General features: G+C 39.4%; 2 long non-coding RNA genes across 6 annotated transcripts in view; one reads left to right on the plus strand and one right to left on the minus strand.

Moving 5' to 3' along the window:
• The window catches only part of LOC135325061 (uncharacterized), a 41,131-nt gene extending 28,074 nt beyond the window's left edge, over positions 1-13,057 (plus strand). The window contains exon 3 of the long non-coding RNA XR_010386283.1: positions 12,869-13,057. This is a non-coding gene — a long non-coding RNA (uncharacterized LOC135325061). The remainder of the gene's footprint in view (positions 1-12,868) is intronic.
• LOC112980264 (uncharacterized) overlaps positions 1-17,756 on the minus strand; it is a 490,489-nt gene that overhangs the window by 239,255 nt on the left and 233,478 nt on the right. The gene's annotated exons all lie outside the window — the stretch shown is intronic.

Here is a 17,756-nt window from a genome sequence, read left to right on the forward strand (position 1 = left end):
AATTTTAAAGCTGATGATGATAATTTAAATGTGCCAGTTTCAGTAACACAAAACTATAACTTCATTCAGTATAACTAAAGCAATTTAATGGAGAATTCCTCTTGGTGACATTGAAAGTTGAATAAGTAAACAAGAGGGGAAATTCAATTATGTGTTTGTAAAACATTAAACACCTAATGGGTAGTCATAGAAGAAGAATAACTCAAATACTTTAAAATCAACAATTAACCTGTGCAACACTTGCACATACAAACACACACAAGCCATTAGTAATAAGCAGACTAGTATATCCTCTTCGTTAAGTGATTATTGCAAGCATTATGCAACGTCAAGGAGTACCAATGTGGCTCAGCAGATGTATTTATTAGATTGCAATTTTTGGCTCAGAAAGCTCAGTTCAAGTTAGCATCACTTTTTTCTTTACCTCCTGGTAATTTTGTGAGTCACAGGGAAAAAATGGTCTTGTGTATGAAAGCTCAGAGATGGCAGACTGTAGTTATGGGTTATATGCTATATCTTTCAGAGAGAGTCTATATTTTGGATGTGAGAAATAACTTCACCTTTTCCTTCCTCAGTTTGCTTTTTCTTTTATTAATGAAGATGTAAGGTAAAATATGTCCACAGTAATGTCAGAAGCATCTGACAGACAAACACTAAAACCAAACAGGGCAGAATGCTTGAGCTCAAAGTATGAAAAAAGCAGCGTTCTCTGGAATTTCCAGTTTCCTTTTTTTCTTTCTGAGTCATCTGCCTGTACTGCCACACACAGAAAGATCTGCTTTGCTCTAGTCATCCAAAAGATGACTGCTATTTCAGCTGAGCAGCCATCTCATACTGAAGTTAAAAAACAAGGATGCAAACTTGTCCCTGCAGATCTAATTGGCAGCCTTCAAATATTGTAAGGACATTTTATGGCCATCTGGTCAAGCCAGTAGAGGAATAAAACCTCAGCCCAGAGCTTCTGAAAAGGAAGAGGACATAGAGGAAAAAATATTCATGGACATGCTAGCTAAATCTGACTCTTGATTTTAGCATATTTCTGTCCTTTTCTGTTCAATTTTCTTTGAACATTTATATCACCAATAGTTGCTTGAACAAGTGTCTAGCAAAGAGTTTTACATATTCAGGCCTTTATGCAAAAGCTAATCTATTTATATGTACACCAAAAGCACTTACTATACCATCCTGTACAGAGAACAGACATATAGCTAGTAAGAGAATGACAAAGAGAAGAAAAATCTGCTGGTTAACCAATAAATCTGTTGTACCTTTTTTTTGCTTTTGCCCAGGAAGGAACTCAGCTATTTTAAAATCTATAGCCTGTGTACGTAGACAAATATAGCACTCTTTCTTGTTTAAAGGAGGACAGGAAAAGATTTTAAATGTCCTCTGGCACTTCCTAGTTAGATTACTGTAATGCACTCTGCATGCCGTGAGGTTATACACACTGAGGCCATTCAGAGTGTGAAGCTAGAACAGCAACGCTCTCCTCTGCGTACAAGCGTGCCGTGCCGAAAGCACACACCACCACCACTCTACGCTCTGCGGTACTGATCGCTTTCTAATGGCATTCAAAGTCTTGGTTTCAACTTAAAAAGCTTTAAAAATTTCAGACATCACCATTTGATAAACTGCCTCTTTCCCAGTGCCATGCTGTCTCTCTTGCAATCAATGCCAGTTCGGAGGCTTTGTTTAAATGAGACAGGGCTTTCTATGTAAAAACGGCTTGACCAAAAAACTTGTTTGTCACAACCTGGATTTGTCAGGCCTCTGTGCCTGCTCACTATTACCTTCTTGATGTCTAGGCTCTGACCAGCCAATGCTGATCAAGAAAATATTTCATTGGGAAACAGCTATTCATGCTCCGAAGTTTAACAATGTGCAAGTGTCACGTTTATTCAGCAGGGGCCAGTTCATTTTCCCCTCTGACTAATGATGAAGACATGCTGGGAGACACTGTGAGAAAGCTTACCTTTGTGCCATCTTATTCTCCTTGGGGGATAAGAGTATTGGTTGCAACCCAGAACCATTTAGAAGCACTAACCTTGCATCCACTGCCTGGACTACACAACTCATCCGTAGCAGATGGCCTGAGCAGTCACAGACCACTGAACAAGCTCTCAGACGGAAACACATTTGGTTCAGCTCTCCCTGGTAACAACATGGAAATACTCTATCCCTCTCTCCCTAGGGAGCTTTTCCTTCAGTGTTAACCCAAATATGTATGTAGGCCCTTTGATCATCTGTTCACCTTTCTTTATGAAATTATAGAAAGAAAAGAGATTCTGTGTGGGTTTTTTAGGCAATGGCCCACTTCTGTCCTGTTCTGATTTGTTCCTGTTTGTGCTGCGCAGGGTCATAAACTGGTTTTGTGTAATTATCTACTGGATTACAGGCAAGCCAGCACTATGACAGGATCACACTGGTTGAAATATTGAGGTCCCATAGGTCTGTCACGTTAAACAACACCACGCAGCTTCTATGACCTAGACTGGAAACTACAAAGTCAATAATTACGTAGTAAGGTGTATTCTAACACTGGATTCTGAACACTGGCTTTATTTCCTTGGTATAATTATCTGTGTTGAATTTAACTGTAAGGATTTGTTGGATGCCGCTTTGCAAATACAATACTTCACTCATTTTAAAACAGTTGTAGCAGAACTGTTCTTCCACTGAAATTATACTGCAAAGGCCCCTTATTATTCTACACACCTGCACCCTGGCAGAAGCCTGGTTATGAGAGGAACCCTTTCAAAGTAGAGGCACATGGGACCTGAACAGGGGTCCCTGGCTGCAAGGCTTACAGATACGAGAATGTAGATGACAAGGAATTCATCGCAGATATACACAAGGGCTTTGATAGGGGGACTTTTTTTTCCCCCTTTGGTACCCTGGTCTTTTCTTAGCTGACTTTAGAAAAAGTTGTCAACATCTATCAGTTGCTGTTTTTTCAATGACGAATATCAATTTTTACCTTTTACCACACCACACACAAAGTGATTTCTAACCTACTAACATGATGTAATTTACTGCAAGTACAGCAGAATGATCTTCATCATTTTTCCAGGAAATCTTAATAATTTTAAAAATATGGACTCAATCCATATCCATCTGCTGAAGATTCTGTAAGACTTTTGTGTAAATCAAGGGTTTGGTATCTTTAAGGAGCAAATTCATTTTATTTTATCTCTTATTTACCACACCTTTTTAGTTAATTTACACCAGCTGGAACTAGTCACCAGATGCTTAAACTAATATCTGCCTAACTGAAAAACATGACAGTACAATAACACAAAATCATGCTTCCTCGCATACTTTATGCACACACTTTGTACTATTATTTCTGTGGGACTTGAAGGTTAAACCTGTGAACCTTTGCAGGCTTGGCACTGTACTGTCAGGCTTAGCTCACAGAGCTGCTATAGCTTCCAAATAAAATAAATGCAAATGAGGGTGCCCGAAATAAAATTACAGCCATGAATTTCGCTCAAGTCAAACACTCAGCAAAAATCATAAACTTGATTTGGGATTAGAGGAGTGGAGGAGCTGTCAGCTCCTTTGCAACTGTCCAAATCCCATCTGCTCAGTCCTTGCACAAACCATAGCTGAGGAGAAGCTGCTCTGCTCAACAAACCAAAAGAAATTCTTTAAGGAACCATTTACAGGATATAGGAAAACCATTTACAGTAGAGCCTTGTTGCACCATGCATCTATCCTTTACCATTCCCACAGCCCTCTCTCCTATGCACCAGGAGGGAGGCAGGCTGGTACTCAGGCTGGTCAGTACTCGCAGCACAGCCGTGCCCAGGCCCTGCGACCAGGCTCAGCAGTCCTTCTCCTGACACGCACATGTTCTCACAAAAAGACACAAACTGTGAGAAAAATCATCCTCCATGCTCAGTTCTGCATTCAGCTAGCAACCTTCTAAGACTAAAAAGGCAAACTCTAAATCTAAATCCCGACACCGTCAGCCCTTAGCAATGGCTGCCGGCCGGCAGGTTTTCAGCAGCAGCAGCCCCCCGACGCAGGGACAGCCGGGGCGATATGTCCGGAGAGCCAGCCAGCTCCGCCATGTCAGCGCGTGGATGGCACATGGGAGCGTGTGGAGGCCACCGTCCCAGCCTGCAGCTGGTAACTAACGCCTCAGTCGGTAGGCAATAGCCTCCTAACTTGCCGCTGTGTAAAGTGCTTACAGTTTGTCTGAGTGAAAAGAGAAACTGTGAATTTGACCCCCCTATGGCTGGTCGTTTAGTGCTACCTCCAGTATCTCCTCAGAGCAGCACCCCGAGCCCTGCAGTCCTGCTGCAAAAGGGGTGAAACGTGGCATGAGATCACCAGCGAACTTCAGAGGTTGGGCACTCTCTGGATGCTAAGCCAGAAACCCTGGAAGGTGTGAAGAGTCTCACAAACTTGTTTCTTTTTTTGTTCCAGGTGAGCTCTATGCAGTTGGTTCTCTGTAGGGATCACACAGATCTATCTTACTTCTGCTGAGGCAGGAAGATGGTTTCTATTAATCTCATGGCCTTTATTTTTGTTCGCGTCCGCCTACGAACTGTGGTTGATTTGCTCCCCTCACCTCCCTCACAAATTTAAGGGAAAGCTTTGCAAAATTAGGGTTATTTGTGTTAATGTGTCACACTCATAAACATTTACGAGCATATGAGCTCAGTCTAAATAAGAATATTTATGTGTGTGAGGTGAACCTAAGGCTTATTTTCTAAGAAGGAGAAAGAAAAATGTGCTAATCCATTGCGTCACCTAATCCCCTCTAATTCTGAGCTCTTTTCAAAACAAAAATAAGAGTGAACTTACTCACACAGCACATTTCCCCAGCGCACCCAGCTTTACTGTTAAATTCATAGCTGAGACTCTATAAAGCAGGCATTATTCACAGAAGCATTAGGCAATATTAAAAGTAAATACTTATTCGTGAAAAATACGTATCTCCCTAAGCAGCTACTAATGAAGGAATTCTTTGCAGAGGAGACAGTTTTTATGCTCACTGATGGAGACAATCTTTACTTCTGCTTCGGAACAAAGTGGCCTGGCTATAGCAGCATGCATGTGAAAGAAGAGAAATTAGCCACCTGTGTAGATCAGAAATCATTTTGCCTTAGTTCTAAGGTCAGAACAGTGCTGTAAAACAGATTCTGTGGAGCTGCTTAGTAGGCCAGAAAGTAACACTCTGGCTAAAAGTTAAATTGCTTGTACAGAAACAATTAAATTGCAATTACACTGTGATAGGAGTGCACAGCAGTTTGCCGTCTGGATGCCCTCCAGCATAAGCAATATGCAGCACGACCCTGTGCATTTTCCCTGATATCCTCTGCTAGAGGAAAATGTTCATTCTTATGTATTAAAGATGCATACTGAGGCACTCAAAATCAAGAAACAGCACAACTAAGGTTGAATGCACAACCTAAACTCTGCCCCTTGTTCACAAAAATTGAGTGGTAATGACACTTTTTTCTCATATGAAACTTCCCACAAGGTCTTCCTGTAGCCTTTTTAAAAACACTCTTACATACCTGCATTAATTTATTTACAACAGCCCCTTCTTGCTTGGCTAATTTCAATGTTTACTCCCTGAAGAGGTAACACCTTCCCAAAGTATCCCAAAATTTGAATAATTTTGTCAGCATCAGTGTTCTATATAACTATGGAATGTGTTTTTCCCTGTGAACAAAATATGTCTAATCAGTCATGTATTTCCATGCCATCTCAAAAGCTCCCTCAAAGATGTATCCTAATAACACTCTATTAGCAGTTGTATTAATGTATTGTCTAAAGCTTTTCTTCTTTGTCTAGTCACTCTGATATAAGATTTTGTTTAATTCAAAGTTTTCATGAAAACTCTCTTAATTTCTACTATTTGGGTAAATAAAATTCAGCTTTCCTTGCCATACTGATTAAATATTACATATATGCATCCAAGTGATAGAAAACTCTGGCTGACTTTATATCCTGGTAGTTAAATGATAATAGTTGATAAATTATCAGGCTGCATTGTAATCCGTAAACACAAGGGAATTCCAATATTCTCTGCAATGTTTTTTCATTTAAGTGCCTAAAGTTCATCCTTTTCCATTAGTGTTAGCAAGTAATTTCCTAGGAGGAACTGGTGAAAGGGAAAAAAGTATAAGCAGAGAAGCTAAGATAAGTTTAGTCTTACACAGGTGTTCCATTCAGGAGTGGACTCTGGAAAACGTTATTTCAAAGGGTTTCAGTTATTCCTGTCATGCAACCCACAGTAAAGAAGTGACTTGCTTCATTTTGGTGAGACATATATTATCTATAAGCTGACTTCATGTAGTGCCCAAACTCTATGTTCATGGCAAATGAGTTCACTTTTTCTTTGATGCATCTCTCTAGATTGGGAACTAAAACAAGGAAAGAAGTTCTCAGTATATTCCCAGCCTCCCCAAATTTCTAATGTACATGAAACAACTCTCCTAGTCTTAGAGAAATTTTAAGTAAATTTCATTAAGACTTCGGGGAACTCTTGAGTCTTTCTTGGACAAATGGAGCAAACTAACCTTGTCATTCATAATCTGTTGGGAAGCAGTATCTTCAGTAGAGCTCACCAAGCCTCAGAATTTTTGCAACCGTATATTAGGGCATTCATTACACTTGAACATAACGGGAATGTGTATTGTACCATACAGGAGACTGACTACATACTATGTAATCTGCTCTGAACTGCTTGCTGATGCAAGTCCTTTGTCACACTGCTGAAATGTTGCTTTTGAGCAAAAGTGGTCGTGATGCCATTTAATGTTGCTTTAAATGCATCTTTATGGAAAAAAACCACTTCTCCCTTCCTTGGACAGAAATGCATTTGCTAGCATGTAGTCGAGCTCCAGTAACCCATCACAGCAATGACAGGACCAGTCTAGTGACACTATTCATTGAAGCCTTAACAGTGGAATGTAAGTCACTGATGCAAAGCCTTTAAACCAACAAGGTGTTCTGATGGCATCATCTTGAATTTTGCTCTGTGAACCCACCAGTCCTTCAATGCTCTCAAGCCTTGTCATCTCAGAAGGGGTTTTGAGAGCCTCTGACACCTTCCTTACATTGTTTTAGAAAATGAGGGTGTGAAACTGTATGTTTCTCAAAATCTTATGAATAACTGAAGTTAAGAAGATATAAACTCTTTTGGATAACAGAATTTGTTCACTGACTGGTATGTGGTTGAAACAGTAAGGTCATGGGATTGGATCTAATTTGTCAACTAAATTATTAATAACATGATTAAATCATTAATAGCATTAATACATGGCAGTAAAAGGCAGTTTTTATTTCCTTGAATAGGAGATCTTAATAAAGCAGATTTCTGTCAAGTACTTCATCCCAAAGTATTTAAGAAATAAACATGGCACCCAGAATAAACAGATTTTAAAATGAATCAAGGTGTAAGCATGCAACAGTCAGATGTAGGTTTGAACAGAAGTGAAGCTCTCTGGAAATTCAGAAGACTACTGGAATAAATTCACTTTATTTGAAAGGAGTGAGTGCTGTTAAAGGGAAGGTAATCAGAAAGTAGCCTTACTTTTGCCAGTGACTCATTCTGAAGTTTAATATGTTCAGGCTTTATAAAATTATTATATCACTGTAAGGCAGGTCTTGGAGGATTATTAAACTACATGTGAAAATAAATCTCTGAGGATATGAAGAAGGGATTAAGACTCATAAGAGGCTGACAATTGAATCTTGTAATTTGTAAGGGATAACTAAGATCCTGAAAGATGATCAGATTATTATTAGGATTTAGAATTTAAAAATCAAGGACTAAACCAATGCCTTCCATTACAAGACCAAGGCATCTGGAACAGAAACATCAACTGAAGCGGATCTTTGTCAATGCTTTGCACCAAATAAAAACTGAGTATTTTTCCTGTTTTGTGAACTACTGAGCACTTGAAAGTAAATGTGTTGGGGTATCTATGGCCCTTCCACTTTTCTGTAAATGACTAACCAAGACACAGCAGAACAGTGCATTAGACCATGCTGATCAAAGCAATTTTCTTTTAAGCTGTTTGCACAAATTCAGCACATAAATTACAAACTGATATTGATGGTAATGAACTAAAGTCATTGTAGACTCCAGAAACCTTTTCCCTTGATGCAATGCTGTTTTCAGACAAAGCACATTCTTTGAAGGTCAGTGACTATGGACTATACTTTCAGCAGCCCCCCAGGACTTCACTGGATAAAAAAAGGCTTAGCAATTTTCACAGGCACAAAAGCCGACCCCAAGACACTAACTCTTGTAAACAAGGCAGAAAGAAAAGAGATTAAAAATGAGAATGAAATTTTGGGTTCTCATACTAAAGCAAACTACTGCCTCATCAACTGAGCAGCAACTTCCACTGCGTGTTTTAAACAAACATACAGAAATTAACAAGAAACATGGTGACACCAGTATGGTGGAGCTGAACTATGCTGCTGCTAGGCTAATAGATACCCCAGAGATGATGACTGCTATGCTAAGATAATTTAACTAAATCTTCTGAACAATTTTACTGTGCTCCTTTCAGAAAAAAAGGATAGTGGACTGTCTGGGAGATAAGACAGAGACATTAAACTTTGCTCATCTCTAGAGCAGAACTGATAAGCTTAAACATATAGACCTTTATTTGTTGAACTTGGCCTTGTTCCTGTCCTCTGGCTTCTTCCACCAGCTGTCCTGATGAACCTTTTCCTTTTTCTTATACCAGAGTCAGAGGAACAGCTTTCTGTCACTGGATATTTCCCCTTTATTGAGCGATTTTTCTATGAGCTGGTTCCTGTTAGTTTAATGCCACTCAGCAGACCAGCAAATCTAGTCAATTGTTTTCTTGCAGTCTACTTACCAACTACTCATTATTGCGTATTAGTATGGTAGGATACAGTGTGTTTCAAGTGAGCAAACTTTGAATAAACTAAAATGAACTTGCGAAGTCTAAAACATACAAAATGGTCACATCCCTTCCAGCGTCTAAAACCATCATGAAGTGAGTGTATCCCCTGGTGGAGTCACCAAGAAGAACAGAAGTAGGAGAAGCAGAAGTAGGAGATTACCCTAAAAAAATTCATTGGTCCTGATCTAGTAAATCAGGTCTACAGGCAGCGCATCTGGCACAGACATCCATTGCCTGCAGTATTTGTGGGAGCTGATCCCTTTGATAGGTAACTACTACTCACTCAAGGTCAGAGACAGCTTTCGTGGACATCCCGTACTGGAGCAGCAAGCCAGTTCCTTCTGGTGCTAGTAAGTGCTAGTAAGCTCCTGGCCCCTCTGTTTGTTTCGCAGAAGCCCTGCCAGGACAACTTCAGAGTTAATTTTGGTGAGGATGCCAAGAAGAGGCACTAGTAGTTGCATGGTGGTTTCTCTGATTTGGAAGTCCTTCAGAAACAAAGCAGTCCTTTCTGTGTAACAAAGGTAGGCAACAGTCCGACCGATTGGGATACATATCCCTCCTTCCCTCTCTAAAATCCACTTTAAGACATTGATTCTTGTTCTAAGTCAAAGTCCCCAGCAAGACACAATAGCTCCTGCCCTAACGGCAGATCGTTGATGTTTTGAGCCTCCTCTACGCTCAGGCTTGCTCCTGTAATAGATTTTTTCCCTAGTTACTCTTCCCTGAGCTCTTTTCCTTTTATCTGTCAGAAGAGTCACACAGGAATATACTCCCCTAGTAGCATAGTCATCCCTCCATGTTTTCTTAGACACTACTATAAACAGAGCTGCATCATTAGAGGAATGAACTGTTCTCCGAACAATACTCAGAACTCAGAACTGTATTCAGGCTTAAAATAAATAATGCAAAAAATCAAGCAGCCGTTTATGTATTCCCCCGCTGTATCCTAAGATGATGTTTTACAGTAATTTCATGGTTAAGGAAGTATAGAACTGTTTGGGTGTCAGTAGACACCACTGGATGCAGTTTAATGTTATCACACACATATATAGTCTGTATGAATCTTCTGAATCATTTCCCCCTGTTGAGCTGTTTTTGTTCATGCTGAGACTTTGACATCAAAACTCTTTGTTCATTGAGAAGAACCAATACTGTCAACTAGTGCAAGTTACATCTCTGTTTTGAGCAAATCCTCATTATCAAAACATGTATAAGGGCAGTCTTGTAACATACCACACATGCCCTGGACTTTGTGGGTTTGGATCTCTTCATCCACCACCTTCCCACCTCAAGGCGAAAGCACAATCTCTTCAAAAAATGGTACAGTAGGTGAGCCTAGCATACATATTTATCAGGTGCCCCAATCCCAGTCAGGTCAAGCACACACGACAGGGCTTCGTCTGGACAACCGTGTTTAACATACAAAAGCATTTTAGGATCATCCTCAGCCACTGATTTGTTGTGAGAATAGTAACGTTCACTTGGAACACAGTTGCCTTATACCACATGTCTGGGCTACAATCTTGAGCTTTCAGTGTACCCCCAGTCCTTCCTAATACCAGCTGCTGGTGGTCTGCCAGCTGCTCACATAGCAATTGCTCACATCACTGTGTTTTTATGCATCAGCCCACGTCTGGAGACAATCCTTGCACTGCAGCAAATCCGTAATTCAGGGAGATCAGCCTGTAATCAGGATCTCAGCAATTATCCCCTGGCACCAGCTCCATAAAGATTCTGGCCTGCCCCTGAAACATCATCTTTAGTTGGGCCCTGCCTTAGGCAGGAACCCAGAATATAATCAGTACCATTGACTTTTCAATAGAGCCACCGGAAAGCCATGGATACTCACCCCCTCAGCTCTGCAGTCTAACTGACTGCCTTCCCTATGGTCAGACCTCCTATGGCAGTTGCTGCTGACAGATCAGCTCATCTTGGTCTCGTCTTTTAGCAGCGATACCTGGCACAGCTACACCTGTCTCCAGCTCTTGTCTTGCATGTGATGCTGTTAGGGGTTTCTTCTGATATAAGAAATAAGTAGGAAGCAGACTATTTCATTGGGTTTTTTCCCAGTCATCTCCATCTACGGATAATACTCTGAGCCAGTTCCTGTTTCCTGGTGCTTGCATTTGTAGTGCTCCAGCAGGAGTGTTCAGTTGCTGTAACTAAGCAGCTGGGCACCCTGCATTAGGGGGCTACCCCAGGCGTTGCAGGCTAACCACACTTCCCACTTACGCTACTAGGGACAAAAGAAGGAAGAGGTGCAAAGCAATCCAGAAAAGTGAAACAACTCTTGTGGGTCCAATGCTGTTGGCAAAGTATTCATCCATGTTAGATTCACTTAGTAACATTATAGGCTAATCTCAAGCATGGGGCCTTGGGGTAGGAAAAAAAAAAAAAAAGATCATTGATATAACCTCAAATCAATGCTCTCCGGTTCAAATTATCTCCAGTCAAAAAGAGTACTGGCTTGCATACTATGATACCCTGTGCAATAAGTTATATGTTGCTCCCTTACTGTCTTCTTCTGTGCTATGGCACACTATAGCATCTTTGTTTATAACTCACCCTGTTAAACTTCACACTATTCCGTGTCTTCTACCGAGTCCTCTGATGTTTCCCACACAATAGTCAGAATTGTACAATATGGACTAATGCAGCTGGCATTGGTCCTGTATTGAAAATGTTAGTTTAAAATTGTGACTCACAATAATTTATATCTCTTCTTGAACATCCCATGAACTCGTCTTCCATTTTTACTGATGCCAAACATTATCCAGATGGTTTTAAGGATAATGATCTCCTTAATGATACTCCATAATAATCCCCAATTTGCAGTATGTGAGAAGCATGTTTTGGCCATCTCGCTTGATCAAATTACTAAATTAGCTCCCTAAATATAACATTTGGCCATACCCAAAATATCCTTCATAAATGCAGACATGAAATAAATTAACTTGAAAGACAGAATTATATAACACAGTCATAAAAAGGGGAAGGAAAAAACAGTTTCTTAGCAGATTTCAAATAAAGATGGAAATTATGATGTGTTATACTGTCTGATTTTATGAAAATTCTCTATAGGCTGGTTTTCATCCATCTAAATGGGGGTGAGAGGTGTACGTATATGTACACATGTTCCAAAGAGAGAATCAATGACTCCTTTCAAGAACATTTGACTGTCTGTTTATCAGCTGCCAGGAATCCTTTTTTTAGTCATCTGGTCAGAGAATCCTTAGAGACAGAGACTTTACCTTTTCCTCCTCCTCTTCATTTGCGCACAGTACACATTTTCACAGACAGCATTCTTTTCATATGACCATGAGTATCTAAACACATCTACCTCTTTACCCACAGAGAAGTTATGCAAGTTTGTAGTTACAGTTCAGATTACATTAAAACCACTAAATGGTATCACATGACCTTCATTTTTTAAGTCCATCCAAATCCAAACTGACAATAATCCTGGTGTTGGCAAGAAGTTAGACTAGTCATACCTTTGTATTGCTCAAAGCAATATCCATTTAATTACTCAAATTGCTCAAACTAAAACATCTTAATTTTAAATATTTTGATTAGACTTTCTGATGATTAAAAGCTGAGGCCACAGTTTGAAATTTTGTTTCTTGCCTAAAATAATTTTAAATATCTTTTTCCAAAGCACAGGAAAATATAAATTCATGTAAACTTGTATTTTTAAGAGTTGATATGGTTCTGGACTTTAGGAAAAAAAAACATTCAGAGAGAAAAAGATTTGAAAATTGTAGAGAAGACATCTTGGCAGATGTTGGAGTAGGAGCTGTAAAAAATACCATGCAAACTGCCTCTTTCTATATATATTCTTTCTCCCACATATGGTAGAAGGATCTGAGAAATCCTAATACCTATTAGATTTTTGCTGCTTTGCTGCACACTAGCATCATATTTTGGCTGCTCTGTCCCGTTAATGCTTTCCCTCCTTACAGGCATCTGTTCTGAGACCACTGCCTATGGCCGAGGCATCTGGATACTGGCGAGCATTTATTTCACAAGATTGCATCATGCAGCCCTTGTCATTCAAGAGAAGACTCAAAAACTTACTTTCTGGACTAGTATGGTAAAATAATAAGATGGAGCAATGAGGAGATGTGTGAGAAAATGCAACAGAAGTAGCAGAGAACAAAAATGCTTTTGGTTATGATATGTCAAAGTGTAGTAAAACACAGAGTTTAAGATAGACAGACTTGCAGAAGACAGGCAGTTTTGTTTTCAAGGTATTCTTTAGGGGACCTTTAGCAACATAATCTGTAATTTGGAAATTTTCCTTTTGCATCTATCCTGTTAAGTCAAAAAAGGTTTCTTTAAATCTGCACATCTATGTCCTTGAATATGCCACCCACAGAGATAGTAAACTGCCACAGAGGTTTGATTCGGTCAGTATAAGCATTTGAAAGCTAAGTTGATTTTATTAAAAAAAAAAAAAAAGCAAAAAACATACTTTGGCCTTTTGAAGAACAAAGGATAACTATTCAGAACATACTGACCAGAATCCCAGTTACCTGCTGATCCATGTATAGCATAAGGAATTTCTCTTTTTTCTTTTTTTATCATCTGTTGTGTTGTGAACAGATGTATGAGTTGAATACATTAATGAAAAAAATTAAATCTACAGCTATTAGACGTTTTTAAAGTGAACGAAAATGGCAAAATGCTCAAGTTGCACAAAACTAGGACATATTAAATTATGAATGATTTTCTGTTCAGGAGATTTCTGAAGTCCTTTCATAACACACAAAAAATATTACGGCATTGATGCAGAAGTACTACTTGTCTGGCATTCAGTTCTTCCACCTCGACAGTTACAAATCGGCACCTTCCGCCAATGTCACCCCAAGCTCTCCAAACATAAGTGAATCAATCTTAAATGCTTCTTTATTCCTGTAGAAAAGGTATGATGCATGCTGTATCTCCCAAATCACCAATATTACATCATTGTGAGAGTTTTAATTCTTTTCCTCTTGTAAAGATTAGCATAGCTATGCACATTGCTCAATAAAGCAGTATCTGTGTTTCCCCCAGACATTTCCAAGACTGTTTTTCAACTACTAAAAGGGCACAACAGTGTAACTGAACATACCTTTTGGATCAGTTTTCTCAAACTTTAAAAGATTGCAACGTGAGTAACTAATGCTGTACAACGTGCACAGATTACAGAAGTAGCTCCCAGGCCCACCCTGGATTCTGACAAGGGAGAACCTACTGAAAGGCCTTATCAGTGAAAAGCTCTTAATGGGAGAGAGGTTGCAGATGCAGAGCTGATCACCACTTCCTTTTCAGCAGAGATTACAAAGTGTCATCAACCATAAGGGAAGCTACTTGGTAACGTACCATTACCATTTTATATTTCCCTCTTTGTTTTGCTTTTTTCAATGATGTCACTGATTTCTACAGAGTTGTACAGATTATGATAGTGCTTTAATTTAAAATACAGTTTAAATTCTGAAAGGTCATGGACCGGTCAAAGAAAAGGGACATACCTCATCTGTACTTAATATTATCATTACATGTTTATTGGCAAAATCTGGAACAGACAAATTTCCTTTCAGTACACCAGCATTAGCCTCAATGAACTAGCTGCCTCACTAGGAACTTCAGCAGTCACAGATTCCTTCAAAACCCAGAACCTCCCCAGGATGAAGACCCACCACATGAGGAAGCATGCTTCTCTCTTGACAAATAAGTATATGAGGAAGGGCCATTTCAGGACTTGTTTTCTATTCCCATACAAACTAGTATGAACGCCAAAGTAGCACTTTTGGATTAATGCTGGTGGAACAGAGAGTGAAATCCACCTTCCCATAGACACTTGCAAAGTAGGTGGCAGAAAGAAAGTGGCAAGTTCCATCATGTTTAATTACCACCAAAAGCCGTCAGCTTCAATTCAAATGTTTTCTCTGCTTCTTTTTATTGGAACAGTGCCCCAAAAGCTGGGCTTTGAAATGACTGAGATGAAAGGGGGAAAGCTAGAGAATACACCAGATATTCTGGATTACAGCAAAGGCCAAGAGAGAGCTGGTATAGGCAGCTGATACATCCTTTGCCAACCTCAGAATCTGACAAATGCAAAAGGATCATAAAATGATTTTGTCTGTATTCCTACAGATTTTTATTCCTGAGCAGGGATCATCCCAGTGGGAGTGATGAACAGGGGACAAGCTATTACAAACTAAGTAGGTGGCAGGGGGGCCAAAATAATGAGATGTCAGAAGGGAATGACTACATTGCCCTTGTGCTGACTCTGCCTTTAATGATAGGAAGCAGCAGTTAACTGTGCTTTTAGCATATTGCTTTTTACTGTGTAAGGTTTTCTAGGGATTTATGTGCAGGAAAACTCAAAGTATTTTCTGTCCTCAAAAGGTAAGCCTGAGAAAGGTCACAGCCCCATAAAGCAATTTTGCTGCAGTAAAAGATACTTTCAGGCAAGGAGCAAATTCAGATTGTCTTTCCAATGTATTAAAAACCCATTTATGAAAGAAACGTCTTCCTTTTTAGCTAGATATTGGTGAACTCCTACTAATAGTGTTGCAGTGTGTCCAGTCTGCACACCAGATTTGCAGTTAGGGCCATCTGAATGACAAGTGTTCAGAACCACAGAAGCACATTTTAGCAAACCATGTTTTTGTATTATGTTTTTGTGCATGGGGAGGTAGATGTATTCACAGCCTCATACTGAATCCCTTTGGTTTATCCCACAAAACAGTCATTATACAACACGGGTAGTAGAGATGCACACTTTCTCACTTTTCCCTACCACATTACCTAAACCTTCCTAGAAGGTCACATTAGAAACTCAACCACACTTAAAAAGCACCATCTACAAAAAGAAATGTACATGCCTAATAGTTAGTGAATCACCAAAACATCATTTAAGTTCTCCTGAACATTCATAACCACATTTTCCAGTATTACTAACCCCATACTGGGTGAGGTTCATGTGGGTTTTAAAGCAGCCTAATGCAGATAGCCAAGTGAGTTTGAACGGTTCCTCTACCTCCTGCTCCTTATATTCTTATCCAAACGGCATTACAGACAGGTTATGCTGGATACACAGACACATTCACTTGTATTAAGCACAACAGGATACTGGCCTTTGCATATATTATACAAGATAAATTAATAACAATTATTTTCATAAGCAGTGCTTCAAGAAGCACATGAAAGGAGAAAGCAAAATTTTAGCAGTATGACAATGCTATAAGTCTGTAGCATTTATAAATGCTACACGTAAATGTACAACAAAGACTTAAATTTTGCTCTCAAAGAATTTATACATATTCTAATCTTCTTTTCTCTAGGTAAATCTGTGTTAAGTAGGCAAATCCGCTATGTAGAAATGATATACATGTGCAAATTACCTGGAGACTAATGTATCTACTCTATAAAAAGAAAGAAGCCTCATAGAGCTCATCCTCTGACCAGGGTGAAACTGCTGTCCGTTGTCTGAAACACTGCTACACCCTCCACAGCACCTCCCGTGCCTCATAAATCATCATCTGACACGAGGCCTGCAGCCAGCCCCTCTGTAGCAGCTAATAGGAAGAGCCATTTTTCAAAGAAGGCTGCAAGAGAGATAAGTGTACTCATGTGGCTAATAGGCCTCAATTTGTAGTATGCTGCAAGGCAAAGAGATAAGAGATGAGATCTGCAAATCACACCCCTTCTTCCTTGACACAATCTCTCGTTTGGTAATAAAATCTGCCCTACAATTATCCAACTGTTATAAGCCTTATGGAAACAGAAAGTTTATGGAGAGAGGGGAAGGTTAGAACTATGTTTATTTATCTGAAATATCTACTTATTGTTCATAGTCTTTTGCCCACTGCTATACCAACAAACATAATTTGTCATGTCAAATGTAAAGTAAGCCACACAAGTAATAAATGATTTGTTATGATCTCCATTTTAGAAAATTCATGCCTGAAAAAGAAGTGAATCTTTTGTGTTCTGGAAGTAGCCTATTGCACAGTCAGCAGGATCCAAAGCAAAAAAAAAGTCATCATGATCATACAATTTAAAGTTTATCTGCTCAGATTTGTAAATGTAAAATAGAAATTAGATCTTCTTTCTCTGAAATGCCTCTGGCTTTAATGTACAACAAAACAGGTAGGCGGTAAACTTACCTGAGTTTCTTTTGCATTAGCTTCTGCCTACCTGAAGGGAAGATATTTTACTGAAATACAGCTAGATCTTAACAGAATCCTGCAGGGATACAGAGTGGCCTCATCAGCCTCTTCAACTGCTTTAATAAAAGTACGCTTCTTATCCCCACCATTTTTAGCATGCGATAAAAGAGTCCATGCAAGACATCTAAGTGAGGATGTGTGCAGTTGCCCTAGCAGTTGCGCTAGATGGATTCTTCTCTAGGTTGACTGGATTTCTTACTGCACTACGAAACATATTTGGACAGTTTGAAAGCCTCAGTCTTTGTTACTGAGCCACGGCAGTACTAACTTTTATTCCCTCCTCCGTTTGGGTTTTATCTGTTGAGTGCAGATATAACTCTCAAATGTAAATTACGGCTTTATTATTCAGACATCTATTTTCAATCAAAAACACATCCCGGGGTCACAAATCTTGCTGCATTGATGAATATGCCTATTAAGTAAGCCAAGCAAATATACATACACAGGGAAAGCAGTTGATGTTATCTTTCCAGTGCTTATGGCGCAAGAGGCTCAAAGGGCATCTTTTTTTCCCTAGAGTCTTCCTTATAGTCTGATTTTATATCATTTTGTTGTTTCTTTTAACTCAGTGTGCTCCAGTGGTATGCCTTCCACGAGTTACACAAACTTCCTCGTCAAATAAGCTTTACAA

This window comes from Dromaius novaehollandiae, chromosome Z (genome assembly GCF_036370855.1).
Source record: "Dromaius novaehollandiae isolate bDroNov1 chromosome Z, bDroNov1.hap1, whole genome shotgun sequence".
NCBI lineage: Eukaryota > Metazoa > Chordata > Aves > Casuariiformes > Dromaiidae > Dromaius > Dromaius novaehollandiae.